This window comes from Dipodomys merriami, unplaced genomic scaffold (assembly GCF_024711535.1).
Source record: "Dipodomys merriami isolate MVZ:Mamm:240054 unplaced genomic scaffold, mDipMer1.0.p SCAF_236, whole genome shotgun sequence".
Classification (NCBI taxonomy): Eukaryota; Metazoa; Chordata; class Mammalia; order Rodentia; family Heteromyidae; genus Dipodomys; species Dipodomys merriami.
The window spans coordinates 1,431,504-1,452,539 of NW_027203782.1; the positions used below are offsets into that span (position 1 = coordinate 1,431,504).

The following is a 21,036-nucleotide window of genomic DNA, read 5'->3' on the forward strand; positions in this document are numbered from 1 at the left end:
TTCATTTTCAACACAATTTCTTGTACACCTCATTGTCACAATGGGTCAACCTGTATCTTTATTTCAGCATTTTGTTATTTCCCTTCCCTTCCCCAAATTAGAAAATTGTATATACAAGATGCAGGGCACTACAATCAATGAACCAGGGGTTATACCAATGGGGAAAGAACAGACAAAATAAACAAAAAAATCACATAGTACATTATACATACATTAAAATAACAGCAAGAAAGATAAAACCTCTTGTTTCCCTATCTTGGGGGGGGGAGGCGGAGTTAATTTCACTTAGCATCATATTATATGGTCATATGACAGGCTTTTTTCTAACCTGGGCTTTGAACTAAGATCATCAGATCTCAGCTCAGATTAAAAGTGTGAGCCACCCATGCTTGGCTTTGCTCAGAATTTTTATCCCAAGGGTCTTCTGCCAGCTCTCATTTGTCTGGGGGAGGAGGAGACACCAGTGGGAAAAGGAATGTGAGCTTTTGGTGGAGGGGGCTAGTGAAGCTAGAACTTTCTGGAAGATGGAGTTCTTTATCTCCATCAGGGCTTCAATGCTTTGGACTTCCAGTATCCACAATCACTTTTTGGGGGGGCTGTAAGTGGGGATTGAACTCAGGGCCTGGATATTGATCTTTAGGCTAGCACTCTACTACATGAGCCATAGCTCCACTCCCATCATTTTGGTGTAAATTGGAGATAAGAGTCTTATAAATTTTCCTGCTTAGGCTAGCTTTGAACCTTGAGCCTCAGATCTCAGTTTCCTGAGTAGCTTGGATTACAGGCCTGAGCCACCAGTGCCCAGCTTACAATGACTGTTTAGTGAGAGGTAGCTATAGGCAGCCTGTAGGTAGATGACTTGTTAGATGGGTTTGGTTTAGTACCAGCGAATTGTTCCTGGAACTTAAGCTTGGAGCTTGGGTGCTGTCCCTGAGTTTTTGTGCTCCGGGCTGCTGCTCTATCACTTGAGCCTCAAGTCTACCTCCAGCCTTTTGGTTAATTGGAGATGAGAGTCTCATGAATTTTCAGGATGGCTTTGAATCATGGTCCTCAGATCTCAGCCTCCTGAGTAGCTAGGATTACAGGCATGAGCCACTGGTGCCTGACTTAAAAATGAGATATTTTCACATGCAATTCACATGTGTTTCTGGCTCCTCTGGGACACCAGATTTTTTTGATAACATTGGTCTTTTTTTGCCAGTCCTGGGGCTTGAACTTAGGACACTGTCCCTGAGCTTCTTTTGATCAAGGCTAGCATGCTACCACTTGAGCCATGGCACCACTTCCGGCTTTTCTATTTATGTGGTACTGAGGAATTGAACCCAGGACTTCATGCATGATAGGCAAGCACTCTATCATTAAGTCACATTTCAAGCCAATATTGATCCTTATACGTCTTCAGTAGTATACTATGAGAAATTGGTTTGTGTGTGTGTGTGTTTGTGCATGCATGCATGTGTGTGCATATGTGTGTGTACATATGAATGAGTATACACCTTGCTTTGCACTTGCCCAGAGCTCTCTAGTTCCAGACCTCTTGACCTGTCTAGCCATTTTAATACTTGATGGCCCAATCATTTATGACACCTGATCCAGGCAATCATTTAACCTTAGAAGTAAGTACATGAGGCCCAGATAAGGTGTGTGACTTTATCAGAGTCACACAGCCTCCTCCACAGACAGAGTAGGCATTGTTTACATAATATGAAGTGGCCCTGTGGCTCAAGTGGTAGAGTGCCAACTTTGAGCAAAAGAAACAAAAAGTGCAAGATCCTGAGTTCAAATCCTAGTACTGACACAAAAGACAAGGCTTTCTCTGCATCTCTATGTTATGGCATCTCATTTACCTCAGAGATGATCGTTGTTAAGATTCCTGAGTGCTTACTTCAACATTTTATTTGGATGAATCTAATAAATTCTTTCTCCCCCAGTATTTTAACACAACAGTAATTAGGCCACTCATGGTGTGTGCAGACCTCTTCAATTTTTGCTTAACATTTTTGCTTTCATTTCAGCACACAGGACTCTTTCATTTATCTCTTTTTTTGGCCGGTTGTGGGGCTTGAACTCTGGGCCTGAACACTGTCCCTCAGCATTTCAGCTCAAGCCAAGTGCTCTACCACTTGAGCCACAGTGCCACTTCTGGTTTTCTGGTGGTTTATGGAAGATATGCCAGCCTAGGCTGGCTCTGAACTGTGACCCTCAGATCTCAGCTTCCTGAGTAGCTAGGATTACAGGTGTGAGGCACTGGCACCTGGCTTTATTTATCTTTGATGGTTGCTTATGACAGATGAACGTAGGCTATTAGTCAGGACCAACAAAGTTAATCCACTAAGAAGCACAGACAAGAAACTTCTTAGATTTTGTGGATCCTAGGATCTCTGGACCTACTCTTCTTCCTTCCTCTTCTTTTGAACACTGCTTTAACAATGCAAGGATTATCACTAGCTCACACCAACAGTCTGATGGGGCTACTACCTCTGGTCTCAAATCACAGCTCATTTACTCAGGCCTAAGGTAGAAAAAACAAAATGTATCTACCAGACACTTTGGGGACACATTTCAAGCAAAATCGTGACCAGTCTTGCCTCAACCTTTGCATCTATGAGTAAGAGAAGAAATCATGTGGAGACAGTGATTCACAGACTCCGGGCTATTCAGTGGGTACAGCAGAGCTGCTGGAAGCTCTTCAGTCATTCCTTCAGAGAGCTCTGTCCATTGTGATGAAGATTTGTCCCCTGCTAGAGGCTTACCTGGAACTTGTCTTGGAATACAAAATTGGAAAGACTCACCATTTTCTCAATTTGAGAGAGAGGCTCAGAGCATAGCCGCACCCCTCCCCCCAATGCTGCTTTATCACTTTCCTCCTTTTTTTTTTTTGGTACCACTTCTGTTGTTCACAGTCTTTGGTGATAGCCCTGCTACCCACACTTTTAGGGCCAGTGAGTGGATCCATGTGGAATGGAGGGGAAAGGAGTTGTTTCATCACTTTGGAGGCTTCTGGCTACCATGAACAGAACCCTGTGGCACAAATGAATTTAAATAAACAACATCAGATATATACCACGTGCAGGTACAGAAGGAGGGATGTGTCAAGATAAGACGCAGACAGTAGCTGGGTGGGGATGCATCATGGTTTATTTTGGCATATCTATTCAACATATTAAGTCCATCTTTGGGAATAAGATGGTGGCCTTGCTCTAGGAGACATTGTCTGCTGTTGCTTCACAGAGACAGGAAACTTCTCCCCTCCTCCCTTACACCCTTGACATGCATTCCCTCATTCGCCAGAACTGCATCACCTGGCCAATTGCTGAGCCAATCATTGATAAGAGGAATTTAGAAAACAAGCCCTGGCTGAGAAAAATTCTCTGGGGTTGAACAGATAGCTGTTTGGGCTGCCACTGCCCTTTTTAAAAATTCACTGTGTATTTTTGTTTGTCAAGCAGATCACATCTGGGACACTGGCAGAGAGGAAAGTGGGTAGAACTTTTCTTCTTCAGGGGAGAGATAGGGAGAGTTCTTTCTCTGCAAATCCCTTATCTGAGCAAACCTAGGTCCTGGGAATGAATGGACTCGGAGGAAGGCATTAGAGTGACAGGGAGGAAGAGGAAGAGGTGTAGCTTCAGAGTGAAGCCCGCCTCCTACTTCCTTTTCCATCTTTCTTTACTTTTTCTTCTTCTAAAGTTTCTGTTCTCTGCAGAGACCCAAGCATCCAGAATAGAAGCTCCCAATAGATTTATCTACTCATTTATCCTTCTCTGGGAACAATTGCTTTGTTAGCAGTGAAAAGATTTTTTCACCCAATCTTTGTTTTCACCCTTGTGGGCTTTCTGCTTATTATTGGTTGTTTTTTTTTGTTGTTTTGTTTTGTTTTCTTGCTTTTCCTTTTTGTACCAGTCCTGGACACTGTCTCTGAATTATTTTTTGCTCAAGGCTGGCACTCTACCACTTGAGTCACAGCTCCAATTCTGGTGGTTTCTTTTGTTAAATTTTTTGGGGGGGTCCGGTCATGGGGCCTGAACTCTGGGCCTGGGTGCTGTCCCTCAGCTCTTCAGCTCAAGGCTAGCGCTCTACCACTTGAGCCACAGTGCCACTTTCTGGCTTTTTTTCTTTTTGCTTATGTTGTGCTTAGGAATTGAACCCAGAGCCTCAGGCATGCAAGGCAAGCGCTCTACCACTGAACCACCTTCCCAGCCCTGGTGGTTTCTTTTGGTAGTTAATTAAAAAGAAGAGTCTCACAGGCTTTCCTACCCAAGCTGGCTTTGAACTGCGATCCTTAGATCTCAGCCTCCTGAGTAGTTAGGATGACAGCGGTGAGCCACAGGCTCCTGGCTCTGCTGATTATATTTTAAGCTTAAAATGGAAAAGCTTCTCTTTGAAATCTTCGCTTATGTGTCAAATGTCACTGGAGAGTTGGAACCAATTTACCATGTGTTTATATCATTTCATTCATTCCCTAATGCATTAATTCATTCATAATCCTGTAATATCATAAGCACAAGTCCAATGCTGGCCCTTCTTTCTTGCCATAGGGGGGATTTGGGCATGCCCTTTGAGGCCAGACTCCCAGGAGAGTCAAATGAAGAAATACCAAGGACTGAGGCAAGTACTGAGAAATATAGTCCCCAAATTCCTTCCATGGAATTTTGCTCCAGAATCCATGCTGCCTAAATCCTGGAATAGGTCACCTGCCTAATCTTGTTTCACAGACAAAGTTGGCACAAGTCAGCTGATGCTTTCTGTTGATCTCTCCTCCACATCTTCAGGAAGGAGACCACATAATTACATGACCAGAAGATCATGTGACCGTGTGACCACACGTCTCTTTCGCTGCTCCAAAGATAGCAGACACGTGGGATGGGGAACCACATTGGTTTCTGCATCAGGCTGACTCATTCCTTCTGTCTCTACTCCTTTCCAGCATCACAAATCTTGAGATAATGTTTGCTTGTTCTTCAGTTTTCTGGTCTACCTAATGGGAACAAAGATAATGTTTACCTCACAGGGTGATTGCAAAGCTAACTCATGGGAAGTCTCTGGTCTAGGCCCTGCCTCTAACAGTGCTCAATACACTGTATTCTTTTTCCTATCTGAAAGTGTATTTTGGTCCCAAACAGTACTATTTTCATAAGCAGAGAAGCATGATCATATGCTGTTGCTGTTCAGAAGGAGGTCATCAGCAAAAGGTTGTTGCTCAGACTGGGTCTCTCTCCTGCTTGGGGGCTCGAGTTGTTTGGTCACCCCATGCCTGTCGCTCCCTCAACATGTTAGAATTGAGCTGCATGTCTCACTTTGAACTATGATTATTGCCAGTAAACACTGGGCATAAACTGCATTGGAAATGATTCTTGAAGAGTTTAGTGGGACAGAAAATACACAAATGCAGAACATAGGCAACTAGACTAAGAGCCTTGACCATTGCCAAATGTAGAGTAGCAAAGAGATCAAGGAGAAAACTCCATGATTATTTCATCCACATGAGTCTCTCTGCCTTCGCTTGTGTGTGTGTGTGTGTGTGTGTGTGTGTGTGTGTGTGTGTGTGTGTGTGTGTGTGTGTTTAAAAGAGACAATATTATGATGATATTATATTGTGCTATAGATCCCCCAGATTAGTACCCACAGACGGTTTTGCTTGACCCACAGAAGATTTTAGACTTTCAAATTAGTTTGTCAGGTCTGGTGCCTGTGGCTCACACATGTCATCCCAGATACTCAAGAGGCTGAGATCTGAGGATCAAGGTTCAAAGCAAGCCTGAGCAGACCAACTGGAGAGGCTCTTATCTCCAATTAATCAGCAAAAAAGACAGAGGAAGAGGTGTGGTTCAAGTTGGTAGAGCACCAATCTTGAATTTTTTAAAAAGCTAAATCAGAGCATGAAAACCTGAGTTCAAGTTTCAGTGCCCACTACCACACACAAATTAGTTTTCAACATTTAAAGAATAGATGGTTTCATTCTGCATCTGGAGGAATAGATAGCTGGAGTTGAAAATTGCTACCATTAAAAAATGTCATTCTAGCTGGGAGCTGGTGGCTCACATCTGTAATCCTAGCTACTCAGGGGGCTGAGATCTGAGGATCTCGGTTCAAAGCAAGCCGGGGCAGGAAAGTCTGTGAGACTCCTATCTCCAATAAACCACCCGAAAACCGGAAGTGGCGCTGTAGCTCAAGTGGTAGAGCGCTAGCCTTGAGCTGAAGAGCTGAGGGACAGCGCCCAGGCCCAGAGTTCAAGCCCCATGACTGACAAAAAAAGAAAAAACATCCTTGTAATTATAAAATAAATGATGCACAGAGGGGTTACAGTTCCATAAGTCAAGTCATGAGGACAATTCTTCTTAGCCAGTGGTCACCCCTTCCCATGCTCTCTTGCAGTGTTTCCTCCACTCCCATCTCCACCAGTAAGTTGGATAGTTCATTTAAAAGTGTCCATTGAGTACTGTTACAGCATTGGTTCACCCTTTGTCCCTCCATTTCTATGCCTCCAACTTCCCACCATTTGAAAGGCCAGAAAGGTGATTGGGGGGGGCAGGGGAAAGGGGGCGCTACATTTCCTGGAACTTCATCTCCACTCACCCATATGGCTCAGTGGAGTTTGCTGCCTGCATCCCTGAGCAGATCATCTGCTTAGCATGATCCAGATTCTTCTGAGGGTTCTAACTACAGCAAGGCTTGCTCCATTCTTCCAGCCAAAAGGGGAAATAAAGGCAGATTGATATTTTCCTGTCTGTCTGACATTTCACCCCCTGTCCCAGAAAGAATGTGTATCATTAACTTTATTGATCATAACAGCCATTATTTAGTAGAATTTAGGATGATTTCAGCACCTTCTCTCAATGGATTCTTTTGAATTGTAGGCATTAACTTCTCCCACTTGGTAGAAGAGGAGACAGAAGTTCAAAGAAGCTAAGGAATTTACTGGGCCAACCTCTGATGCAGATTGACTGACAAAACACAACCCCCTGCCCTGGAACATTAAGTAAATATGATAAACTGTACTTCTCCTCTTCTGTTCTTTATCATATCTAAACTGCTACAGGCAAAAGAAATAATAATCCTTGGAGAAGTATAAGATGTTATAGTTGTCTAAAATGGTTCTCATATGGGGCTGGGAAGGTGGCTCAGTGGTAGAGTGCTTGCCTGCATGCATGAGACCCTGTGTTCTATTCCTCAGCACCACATAAGCAAAAAGAAAAAAATCTGGAAGTGGTGCTGTGGCTTAAGTGGTAGAGCGCTATCCTTGAGCTGAAGAGCTGAGGGACAGCGCCCCGGCCCAGAGTTCAGGCCCAACGACCAGACCCAAAATTTAAAAAAATGGTTCTCATACAACAAAAAGAGATGACTATAAGGTCAACAATTAAATTAAAACAATCCTTTGAAAGACTCATATTACTTAAAGAATAACCTAGATAATCATGTATTTACTACTGAAATTAAGTTTTGAATGTATAAAAATGGCACTGAAGCAATAGAGAATGGCCCTAGTTCTCTCTAACCAAATAGACTTAGGGTCCCATATGCAGTTCCCCCAAGAGATAGACAATAACGAATAAACAAACATGCAGAGAATCACAGGAATTTGCACACACAAAGATGGAAAATCTCAAAGTCCACCCCCTGACCCCTCATGGCAGTGCTGTTAAGCATTGAAAGGGGCCCACTGCTTGTGTCTTCAGGAACACCAGCCAATCTCAAAAGGCAGACACAGAAAACTCCCATAGCACTGGACACAGACCGGGCAGAGACCAAGACCAGAGACCAGGCACAGCAACACCCAGTCAGAGACAGCTCCCACTGCCCCACTGCTCAGCCCACAATTGATATGAAGGAACATAGTGGCCTACCAACCTGAAATCTGCAACAATAGATACAGAAATCTGCCACAGCACTGACAGTCATCCAAAACCAGTTCTAGGATCAGTAAGTATCAGGCTGGAGCCACTCACCCCACACAGGAGACCAGTACTGCAGCACTGGTTAGTGACCCACAGAGGTTGATCTGGACCTCTCTCCCTGCTAAGAAGGAACAACACACTTGAAGCACACAAAGAGGCCTGAGCCCTTCCATATTCCCACCACCCCAACTGCTGGCTTCCAGTGGAAGGCTACAGGAACTCCAACTAGACAGGTGCTAGGACCCTGTATCCCCCATAGCACTGGCTATCCAGAGAAAGGTCAGTGTGAGAACCAACGTTCACTCACCCACAGGGACATGCCCCCTCATCCCAGAGTAGTCCAAATCTCGGCCCTCCCTAACAGACAAGACAGGCACTGGTAGAGGGCTCTCCTGTCAGAAAACACAAACATGTGTGCTAACCAGCCACCTGTAGAGCATTTCCACCAGGAACAGCCAAGTGAATGCATGCACCAGCCCTATACAGGAGTGCAAGCTGCCTAGGTGCCAAACCCTGACGAGAACTGCAGGCCCATTAAACATTTGCAGGTCAAATCACAGGTACATGCTGTCCACCAACAGAGCACACCCTTGTTGGTAGCTGCAGCACTGAACCCTGCCAGGACCCACTGGTCCCTGTCTGGAACTGCAAAAAGAGTAAATGTATGAGTAACAGGCAGAGCACATGTAAACACATACAAGATGCACCAGACCAACTGCTGGTCACTTGTTGGAAGAGAACCAACCCAGGGCCAAGGCACAAAAAAAGCCCTGTGCACAGTGAGGACCCCAATCCTTCTGAAGCCAATGCCTAACCCAGACTCCTGAAGCTAACTTCAGTCCCCGCTGCAGACCAGACCAAGCTCCTTTCAGTTATCCCAGGGCTGATTATGCACACAGGTGCTAGCCAGCTTGGGGACCCTGCTTCAGTTACCCTACCCAGTGTAAACCAGCCCAGGCAAAGTGAAGGCTGTTGGTACCTGACAGGCAAAAATTGGGCCAACAGACAAAGATTAGACTACAGCACCGACAATCCCTGAACCCAAATGCATATACCAAAAGGAAAGATTACAAGAGTCATGGACAGTCAAGAAAACAAACCAAATCCAAAAGCCAGCAGCAATCCAGGAAAGAACTACAGTAACAAGGAAGAAGAAATGGAGGACAAAGGAACCAGTAAAGAAATGATGGCCAAATTGGCCAATGAAATAAAAGGGAAGATGGAAAAGCAATTTCAAGAACACAAAAAGAAATATCAAAGAAATTCCAACACTTCAAAAAAGATACAGACAAAAATAGACACAGTATATACCTCATTAAAAGATAGAATTAACAATGAGACCTGATATAGGAACCATAAGTTGTCAATTTCCACAATGCAAACCATAATGGAAGCTATAGGTAACATAATAAGTGAGATGGAAAATAGAATATCAGGAGTTGAGGATAAAACAGAGAATCTGGAACAGCAATTAATAGGTATGGAAAAAAGAACTCAAAAATTACCAAAAGGAAATCCAAGAATTGGCAGAAAAAGCCAAGAACTCAAATCAACATATAAACTGGGATAGGTGAGATGGAAAAATTTCAAAAGAGTAATGGAACACCTATTCAATAAGATCATTACAGAAAATTTCCCCAATCTTAAGAGAGAAAATCTCACCTGCATAACAGAAGCATATAGAACACCTAGTAGACACGATCCTAGAACACTTCTATACATATCATAGTAAAACCATTAGACCTGAGTAGCAAGGAACTGATTTTAAATGCCACAAAATCAAAGAAGGAATTACATTACAATGGAAAAATCAAAATCGCTGAGGACCTTTCCACATAAACCCTCAATGCAAAGAGCCTGATAATGTAGTTTCCAACAACTGCCTACTCAAATTGGTGTACCCAGAGAAGCTATCGAAATGAAAACCTTTCATGACAAAAATTAAAGAAATTCATGAACACTAAACCCACACTGCAAAAAATAATAAAAGAAGAATAAAATCTGAAGAAAACAATTAAGATCAGGGAATCATATCAGACAGAAATCACTAGAAGATCAATTTAGTAAGTGCAGGGAAAGGAAAGAAGCAACAAGAAAACAAGAAAATGGCAGATAACATAACACATCTCTCTCTAATAATCCTAAACATTAACACACTCAAATTCTCCAATCAAAAGAAAAAGAACTACAGACTGGCTCAGAAAAGAAGATCCATGGGGGAGTTAGGGGGTGAGGGGAGATGGGAAGGAATGGGAAGGGATGGGAAGGGGAAACAAAGGAGGAGGCAACAATACTTGATAATAAATGTACTCATTACTTTGCCCATGTAATTGTAACCCCTCTGTACAGTATTTTCACAATATAAATAAATAAATAGCAAAAAAAGAAAGAAAACAAGATCTATTAATTTATTGTCTCCAAGAGACCCATCTCACAGCCAAAGTAAAAACAAACTCCAAGTCATGTTATGGAAAAGATCTTCCACCCAAATGTACCCTGTAAGAAGGCAGTAGTCACCATATGGATATCTGATAAAAAACAGACTTCTCATTAAAATCAGTACAAAAAGACAATGTAGGTCCCTACATATTAATAAAGGGAATGATCCATAAAGAGAAAATCATAGTGGTCAATGTCTGTGCACCAAACAATAGCGCATCTAAATGTGTTAAACAAAAACTCTTGGATTTACAGAACAAGAAAGACCCAAACAAAATAATAGTGGGAGAGTTTCACACTCCATTCTCACCAAAGGACAGGTCAATCAAACAAAACAAGCCAAGAAGCCTCTGAACTAAATGACACCATAACCTCTTCTCAGTAGCTTGTGGAACATTCTCCAAAATAGATAATTTTATAGTTCACATAAAGAACCTAAACAAATAAAGAGAATTGACATAATCCCTTGCATCCTATTAGACCATAGTGGAATTAAACTAGTTTGTAAGAACAAAGCATACTGTAGAAATTAGTCAAATACAGGGAGGCTGAACAGCACACTACTGAGTAAGACCTGGGTCACAGAAGAAATTAGAAAGTTCTTCCAATTCAATGAAAATGGAAACACATCACAACAGCACCTCTGGGATACGGCAATAACAGTGCTGAAGGGAAAGACCTAAGCATAAAGAAAACAGAAGCAGCTCAAGTAAATAATCTCATGATATAATTAAAATTGCTAGAAAAGGAAGAAAAAAGTTAAATCTAAAGGGAGAGAGATGTTAAAAAAGGTTATGGCAGAAATCGAGATAGAAATTTTTTAAATATACCTGAAATTAATACAACAAAAAGCTTCTTCTTTAAAAAGTGATTAAATTGACAGACCACTTGTGAGGTTACCAAAAATGAAGAAGGAGGAGGAGGAGGAGGAGGAGGAGGAGGAGGAGGAGGAGGAGGAGGAGGAGGAGGAGGAGGAGGAGGAGGAGGAGGAGGAGGAGGAGGAGGAGGAGGAGGAGGGGAGACAAAACAACAAGATCTGGGATGCCACATGAAAAATTACAAAGTAGGCTTCATCCCACAGATGCAAGAAACATACACAAGATATATACATACATACCTACATGCCACATATGCAAATCCATAAATGCAATTCAGCACATCAACAGAGCCAAGATCAAGAACCACATGATCATCTCAACCGATGTACAAACAGCCTTTGACAAAATCCATCCACTCCTATTCAAAGAATATAAGGCACTTATATTCAAAGAACAGAAGGAAAATTCTTTAAAGCAACAAAAGTAATATATCATAGACCAACAGCCAAAAGAATACTACATGGGGAAAAACTAAAACCATTTTCCCTAAAATCAGAAACAATGCATAGATGCCCACTTTCTCCATTCTGCTTCAATATGGTTACAGGATCCTTAGCCAGAGAAGTAAGGCAAGAAAAGCACATTCAAGGGATCCACATAAGGACAGAAGAAATGAAACTATCCTTATTTGCAGATGACATGCTGTTATACCTGAAGGACCCCAAATACTCCACTCCCAAACTCATAATAGACCACTTCAGCAAAGTAGCAGGATACAAAATTAATCCACAAAAATGAGCAACCTTTGTGTATGCCAACAATGCTCAAGCAGAAAGGGAAATCATGAAAACAACACAATTTGCAATAGCCTCAAATATATATATATATATAGGAATTAACCTAACCAAAGATGTAAAAGATCTATTTAGTAAAAACTATATACATCTAAAAAAGAAATCAGACACTAGGAAAGTGAAAGACCTCTCATGTTCTTGGAGAGGTACAATCAATATTGTGAAAAAGGCTATACTGCCAAGCACCAGTAGCTCACACTTGTAATCCTAGCTACTCAGGAGGCTGAGATCTGAGGATCACAGTTCAAAGCCAGCTCAGGCAGGACCAAGGCCCCGAGTTCAAGCCCCATGACCAACCAAAAAAAAAATGAAAAAAAAATGGCCCAATAATATAAACATTCAATGAAATCCCCACCAAAATCCCAATGGTGTTCTTTACTGAAATAGAGAAAACAAATAAAAAAATTCATGTGGAACAACAAAAGACCTAAAATAGGCAAAGAAATTCAAGTTCTACAAGGAGCCATGGTAATAAAAACAGCTTGGTATTAGTACCAAAATAGAACCAAAGACCAATGAGATTAGAAGACCTAGAAATAACACCACATACTTTCAGTTATCTGATATTCAACAATGGATCCAAATACATACAGTAGGGAAAACATAGCCTCTTCAACTATTGGTGCTGGAAAAACCAGGAAGCCACATGCATGTTTGTCAACATGCACTAACATCAATTCAAAATGGATTAAAGACCTCAACCTCAGACTCAAAACTCTGAAACTACTGTAAGACAGTGTAGGAGAGACTTTAGAACTTATAGGCTCAGGCAGGAATTTCCTAAATCAAATCCCAGGGGAACTACAGATTGGAGAAAGACTGGACAAATGAAAAGACATAGGTACTAAACAAGGAAGACAGCCAATCAATTGGGAAAAATCTCTACCAGCAATACATCAGACAAGGCCTAATATTCCATATAAACAGGGAACTCAAGAAACTAAGCCCCTCCCAAGTCTAATAAACCAATCACTAAATGGGCAATGGACCTCAAAGGAGGTTTCTTAGAATACAAGGTAAAAATGGCAAAGAAACTGTCATCCCTGGCCATAAAGGAGATTTAAATCAAAACAGTCCTGAGATACCATCTCACCCCAGTTAGACTGGTCAATATTCTGAATTCAGACAAAAACAAATGCTGGCGGGGATGTGGAGAAAAAGGAACCTATTGCACTACTGGAGGGTGTAAACTAATACAACCACTCTGGAAAGCAGTCTGGAGGTTCCTCAAAAAACTAAACATAGACCTTCCCAAAATCCAGCCATACCACTCCTAGGCATTTACTCTGAGCATCATGAACCAGAATATGAACAGGATACCTGCACATCCAAATTCATTGCTGCAATATTCACAACCTCCCACAAGAAGCACTCAGATGTCCCACAACAGATGAATGGATACAAAAAATGTGGTACCTATAGCCAATGGAATTTTAAACAGCCATTACAAAGGATAAAATAATGGCATTTGTAGGGGAATGGATGTAACTAGAACAAATCATGTTGAGCAAGGTAAGCCAAGATTATGGAGACAAAAGGTGCATGAGCTGGGCGTCAGTGGCTCACGCCTGTAATCCTAGCTACTCAGGAGGATCACAGTTCAAAGCCAGCCCGGGAAGGAAAGACTGTGAGACTCCTATCTCCAATAAACCACTAGAAAAATGGAAGTGGCGCTGTAGCTCAAGTGGTAGAGCACTCGCCTTGAGCTGAAGAGCTGAGGGACAGCGACCAAGCCCAAAGTTCAAGCCTCATGACCAACAACAACAACAAAAAAGGTGCATGTTCTCTCTGATATGCAGATGTTAGATTTAAAGCACAACAAGATATGATCAAGTATACAGGGTTCTAGACACAGATATATAGTGAGACCAAAAGAGGATAGCCTTAGGAGAAAAGCACCAAAATGTAATACACAAGCAGCTCTTCATATATATATATATATATATATATATACATATATATATATATGTATATATATATATAAATCATAGACATATATATAAAATCATACACATATTGAAAAGAACTCCAAAGAAAACAAAGGACCTTTTCTTAATTTGTCTTATCATTTTTAGATGACTCTATTTTTTTACCTCATATATGGTGTATTCACATGCATATGTGAAAGAAGGTGGGGACAGAGCACAGAATCAGTGGAAGACAAGTAAAAATAGATAGCAGTGGGGCTCATCAACTGCATTGGACATTGATGTAAGTGAACCAAGCAACTAGTGGAGGAGATGGAAAGAAAGGCAAGAGAGAATGAGGGAACAGATGATACTAAGGAAAAGGAAAGAAATGTACTTATCACCTGACATATGTAAATGTAACCTCACTGTATATCACATCTAAAACATCAATAAAGTAATTTTTTAAAGCTATGTATAATGGGGAATGGTAATACACAGCACTGTGGAGGCAGAAGCAAGGGGACTGCAAGTTCAAAGCCATCTCTACAGTAAAATTTTTTGTCTCAAAAAAACAAAAAAAGGATATGGATGTTACAGGTCTTGATAGACCATGTGAGGTTCTGGGTTAGATCTCTAGCACAAAACAAAACAAAACAACAACAACAAGAACTAGTCTTTGTATAATTAATTTACAGTGATAATTACTGAAAGAAATGGCCTATATAGGGCTGGGAAGGTGGCTCAGTGGTAGAGCGCTTGCCTTGCATGCATGAGGCCCTGGGTTCGATTCCTCAGCACCACATAAGCAAAAAGAAAAAAAACCCGGAAGTGGCACTGTGGCTCAAGTGGTAGAGTGCTAGCCTTGAGCTGAAGAGCTGAGGGACAGCGCCCAGGCCCAGAGTTCAGGCCCCACGACTGGACCCAAAAATAAATAAATTAATTAAAATGCCAAAAAATATTTAAAAAAAAGAAATGGCCTATATAAATAAAAACCAAGAAAGAAACCAACTAAAATGGTGCACAATAGAATCTGGCAGGGGGGAAAACTACAAAGGAAACATCACATCTGCAAAATCTGGTTTCAAGAAACATTAGTATGTATAAAAATCTTCAATATATAATTAATTTTTTAAAAAAGTTTTTAATTCCTCCTAAAACCTCTAGACCAAATTTTTTTTTCACTGAAGAATTCTGTCAGGTGATTTTGACACAGTAAATAATTTTACAATAAATGATGTCCTAGGAGTTGGCACTTGTAGTTATAAAATGTGGCTTGGGAAAATTGGGAGGGAGCAGAGGAAGGGGTGATATTGTCCAAAAGAAATGGACTCATTAATTGCCTTATGAAATTGTAACCATTCTGTACATCAACTATATAATTATAAAAATATTTTTAAATATGCCAAGTTAAAAAAAAACCTCATAGGTCTAAACATAACCCACAAACTACAACACTTTAAATGAAAGCACATGAAACTTCATGTATTTGTGTTGCTTTGAAAATGACCTCTGTGTACACTTTAGTGGGGTTTTTTGTTTGTGGTTTTAGTTTTGTCTTTGGATTGTTGTTCTTCATCACTGATGTCATGAAGCTTGGACTCAGCCTGGGTGCTGTCACTGAGCTCTTTAGTTCGAGGATAGTGGTCTACCATTTTGAGCCACATCTCTAATTTCAGGTTTTGAGGACTGTTCATGAGTGCGCCACTAGCACCCGGCTACACTTCGGATTTTATTATTTTTTGTCGGTTGTGGGCCTTGAACTTTGGGCTTGGGTGTTGTCTCTTCAAAATTCTACCACTAGAAACAGGGTCAATTCCGGTCTTCTGAAGATTATAGTCTTACGGACTTTCTTGCTGGCCAATACTAATACTGTGTCTTTGAGAAATCATTAACGACAGCCCGAGATTTCTATAGGTAACAAAGGCCTGGATATTTTTTCATGACAAGTTGATTAAAGACAAAGCATTGGGGAAGCTTTACAGATATTTAAGAAAAGGACACAAAACACCATCTCTAGAAAGATGGCTTACATTTACATTTTCATTCTAAGAAGGCACCCTCTAAAACTTCCTTTCTATTCATAAAGTACAAGTAATTCCATCAAAAGATAGCAGCAGCACATAAATAGTCTGCAATATGATACAAAAACAGCAAAGATGTAAGCCATAACATATTATGTAAAGAACTGAAAATATTCAAACAAGACCAAGAAAAATGATCCCATTTACACTATGTATCTCCTATAAGCTTACTTATAGTACAGCATTATATGGGCCAACCTTGTCTATCTGCTTGTTTTCATTGCCAATTAGGCAGAAAATAGCCACAAGTGAAGGTGTGATACAAGAGGTAGACCTCAAGCCTTTAACAAAAAGCCAAGTAAGAAAAGCAAGTTCCTGACTTCAAACCCCAGTACTAGCACAAAAAATAAAATAAAACTATTATTATCTCGATGAAAATAATAGGGAAGGTAGTGCCATTACATCAGCATTTTAGAGCTTAAATATAAATAAATTGATGTTATTTAAATGAAATTATGAATGTATATGGAGGAAACAGAGATTATGTTTTCTAACTGTGGAGTCAGGGAGGAACTTTAAAGCAAAATGTAAATATCAGAAACAAGAAAAAAAGATGGACTAATTTTGGCATAAAATAGTATGTTGGTATATATCACTAACAAAAACTAGAATAACATATTTGAAAAAAAATAATCTGCAACATATTTGATAGGTAATATATGTTGTAAAAATATTTTTAAGCTTTCAGATGCAGAGTGGTAGCTCAACAAAATGAAGCTGGAAATTGAAATATAACAGGGGAAAGTAAAGGGGAGGAGTGTAAATGAATGAAGAGTGGGTAGTAATGGCAGTATGCAGTGATAATATTCAATGCATATCCTATGAAATGAGGAAAGTTGAAGAAATGGCTTGGGTTGGTGAGAGGGAGGTGGTAGAATGATGATAGGATTGATATTGAGTAAGATACTTTGTACTTATAAACTGGTACATTGACAGATAAACCCTTTGTACAACTACTTGAAGATAATCAAAATATAAAAAACAAAAAAAATTTAGCTGGGTGCCAGTGGCTACAACTGTAACTCTAGCTTCTTAGGAGGATTTGAGTATTGAAGCCAATCTGGGCAGGAAAATCCATGAGATTTTCACCTCTAATTAATCACCAAAATGTCAGAAATAAAAGTTCTGGCTCAAGTGGTAGAGCACTAGCCCCAAGCAAAAAGAGTTCAAAAATAGTGCCCAGACCCCATTGTTCAAGCCCTGTACCAACAGACACACACACACACACACACACACACACACACACACACACACACACACACACACACACACACACACACACACACACACACACACACACACACAAATGTCTCAAAACTCACTAAAAAGAAATCTTCCTAGGCTGGTAGTAGTGACTCACACCTCTAATCCGAGCTACTCAGCTTGATATCTGAGGCACTTAGTTCAAAGACAATCCAAGCAAGAAGATCCTTGAGCCTTATATGTAAATAAATAATAAAAAACCAGAAGAGGGGCTGTGGCAATACACAATACAGGCACAAAAGGCAAAACAAAACTTGTTTCAGTCAAATAACATCATATATTATACTCAGAGTAATATAAATTGTCAAAAAGACCTTTTGAAAATATATACAAAAAGCACTAAAAGTACTAGTACCCTTTAACCCACTGGCTGTAACAAAACAATAAAAGAGAGGCAATTGATAAGCTAAGATGATGTTTACCATGCTAATTCATAACTTAAAAAGTGAATAAACATATAAACTAGCTAGTAGGTGATTGAATAATACAATACTTTTTATCATGACATTCAGACATACAATGTTAGTCTACGTATATATTTATGTAGATAGATGATAAATAGCTAGATAGGTAGATATATGAGCAGAAATATATTTGCTGCTAATTATTCAATATTAAAAGCCTCCACAAGCATTTATATATTCCTATTCTAAGTTCTTGTCTCCTGCCTCAACATAAAAGGAAAATAAACATCCATAACTAGCATTTTACTTTTACAGGAACTGAGCACAATCTTCTCAAACAGGTCACTCCATCTTTCACCACACAGTCAAGCCCTCTACTTTTTAAATTTACATATCTCCTTTTTAAATTTGAGGCTAGAATTCTTACACTTCTCCCCCCTCCTCTCTCGTGACAACTAAAAGTGTAAATGGTCATCATGTTTTTTAAATACGCTCATTGAAGCCAGGACCCAATCACCTTCTTAGTCTTACTTTATTTCCATTCTTTTTGTTGTTGTTGTTGGTCATGGGGCTTGGATGCTGTCCCTCAGCTCTTCAGTTCAAGGTTAGCACTCTTAACACTTGATGCACAGTGCCACTTCCAGTTTTCTGAGTGGTTTATTGGAGATAAGAGTCTTATGGCCTTTCCTGCTTGGGTTGGCTTTGAACCGTGATCCTCAGATCTCAGCCTCCTGAGTAACTAGGATTACAGGTGTGAGCCACCAGTGCCCAGCCTCACTTTATTTCCAAAAGAAAGCTTCCAGCTCTCAAAGCAGAGCCTTATACAAAACATGTACCAAATAAATTTATTCCATTAACATTTTCTATGTACTTACTGCATGACAGCAGGACAATACAATACTGTGTTTGGATCTCAAAAATCATGAAATATGTTCATGTATAAATATGACTAGTGCTTGGGAAAATTGGGAAGTGGAGTAGAAGTATCAATAGGTTATTGATATATTATTATCCTCACAATAGTATGTATATTAGCTCAAATTCCCAAAAATAGCTCAACAATGTCTTATGCATGTTTTAAATATTTGATAACAATATGTCTATATAAATATATCAAGTATCAATAGATATTTGGGAATAAGAGAGGTAAAATAGAGAAAAAAGGCTTTGATTAACCTAGACATAAACAATAAACAAGTACTACTATACTGAAGCCTGTATCTTGAGAGGTGGAGATTAACACTGTCAAATTCAGATTCACCATACATCTTCCAAGAATACAATTCTGAAGATATATAAGCAAAAGTTATGGTTATAGTTTGGAAAGAATCCAATGATAGATCTGAAGTTTGTCTTCCTTTCTTAGGGAAATAGAAATGTAAGAGGAAGATATCAAAACATTCCCAACACAACAGTTGATTTCCTCCTGGTATCATTTAGTGCATTTTTAATCTAACTTGACTCATTTTCTAAATTGTTACAGTTCCTCAAACTATGGTGCAGAATGACAATATGAAAAGAATGCAAATGCAGTGAGACAAAGGTAATCTCTACAAATTAGTTCATTTAAACTTGCTTGCTATTTTCTCATTCAAAAATGCTATACTGATGCATTTCACTCAAAGTGGATTTCACTCAGTATTCTTTTGCTTGCTTGCATTTTGAGTTCTGCTGCCTACTTTGTTAGCATAGGGTTGAGTAAGGGCAGTTCATGCTGCAAAACACAAGAAAAAAAACAGAATGTCTGTAATCTTAATGCAAAATGTTGCCATCTATTGTTATAGGAAATGATATTGAAATTTCAAAACCTAAATGAGTAAGATGAATCAGTAACTGAATAGAATTTGTCACATAATGTTTCCAATGGGAATAATAAAACAGTACAATCATCAAGGCATTTTTAAAAAGAAAAGAAAAGGTAGGCATGGTGATTCACATCTGCAATCCCTACTCATTAGACTGAGGAAGATCATTGTTCAAGGTCAATATGAGACAGAACTTTACAAGACCCTATTCTCAACCAGAAAGAGTGTAGAGGTGTACACCTATCATCTCAGCTAGGGCACGTAGACACAAACACACACACACACACACACACACACACACACACACACACACACACACACACACACACACACACACACACACACACACAAAGAACAAGAGGATTACAGCCTATGCTGGCTCATGCCAAAACCAGAGATTTTTATCTCAAAACTCACAAGCACTTCTGTGCTCATAAGAGAGTAATTGAGGGGGCTGGGAAGGTGGCTCAGTGGTAAAGCGCTTGCCTTGCATGCCTGAGGCCCTGGGTTCGATTCCTCAGCACCACATAAGCAAAAAGAAAAAAATCCGGAAGTGGCACTGTGGCTCAAGTGGTAAAGCGCTAGCCTTGAGCTGAAGAGCTGAGGAACAGCTCCCAGGCCCAGAGTTCAGGCCGCACAACCGGACCAAAAAAAAAAGAGAGTAATTGACTACAATGTCAAAGACTTGATTTCAAATCCTAGTATTTCCAGAGAAAAAATACTTTAAATGATGATAATATAGCAACTTTCAATTGACTATCCTTTGAAAAAGGGGACTTAAAGATAGATATTTGAGGCATCTGAACACTGGTTTTAAGGTGAAAGTTTCCAAGAGTTGGCTGGGAAGGAATTCTGGACATGGGTTCTCTGCAGTTTTTCAGTGCATGAAAATACCATGGCAATTCAGAAAATTTCGGCATGAGCCAAGGAGACCTAGGGTTTCTCCTATTCCATCCTGTAATGTTTTCGGAGTGTCTGCTTTGACTTCGAGGTCTTTGATCCATTTGGAATTGATTCTGGTGTAGGGTGATATATAAGGATCTTGCTTTAGTTTTCTACAAGTAGTTAACCAATTTTGCCAGCAACATTTACTGAAGAGGCTGTCTTTCTTCCATTCTATTTTTTTAGCTCCCTTTTCAAAGATTAGATGGCTATAGGTCTGTAGGTTCATTTCTGGGTTTTCAATTCTATTCCATTGGTCCTGAGGTCTGTTCTTATGCCAATACCAAGCTGTTTTGATTACTATGTCTTTATAGTAGAGTTTGAAATTTAGTATTGATATTCCTCCAGCAGTGTTCTTTCCGTTGAGGAGCGTTTTTGCTATTCGGGGTCTTTTATTGTTCCATATGAATTTTTGGATTGCCTCTTCTATTTCCTTGAAGAAAGCAGGCCAAAATTTTCTGAATAGAGACCTGGAAACACAACAAATCAAAGAAAGTTTGGACAAATGGGATTGCATGAAGTTGCAGAGCTTCTGCATGGCAAAGGACATAGCTAGCAAGATCAATAGAAAGCCCACCGATTGGGAGAAGGTCTTCACTAGCCATACAACAGACAAGGGTCTCATATC

At 40.0% G+C, this 21,036-nt stretch overlaps 1 long non-coding RNA gene across 8 annotated transcripts in view; it reads right to left on the reverse strand.

Annotated features, from left to right (window-relative positions):
- Nucleotides 1–256: 256 nt before the first annotated feature.
- LOC138835397 (uncharacterized) overlaps nucleotides 257–21,036 on the reverse strand; it is a 47,025-nt gene continuing 26,245 nt past the window's right edge. For 7 of the 8 annotated variants that reach the window (XR_011374587.1, XR_011374582.1, XR_011374581.1 and 4 more), the window contains one exon: nucleotides 257–4,975. This is a non-coding gene — a long non-coding RNA (uncharacterized lncRNA). Of the gene's footprint in view, nucleotides 4,976–6,573; nucleotides 6,744–21,036 lie in introns of all 8 variants that reach the window. The other variant, XR_011374584.1, reaches the window with a different exon arrangement.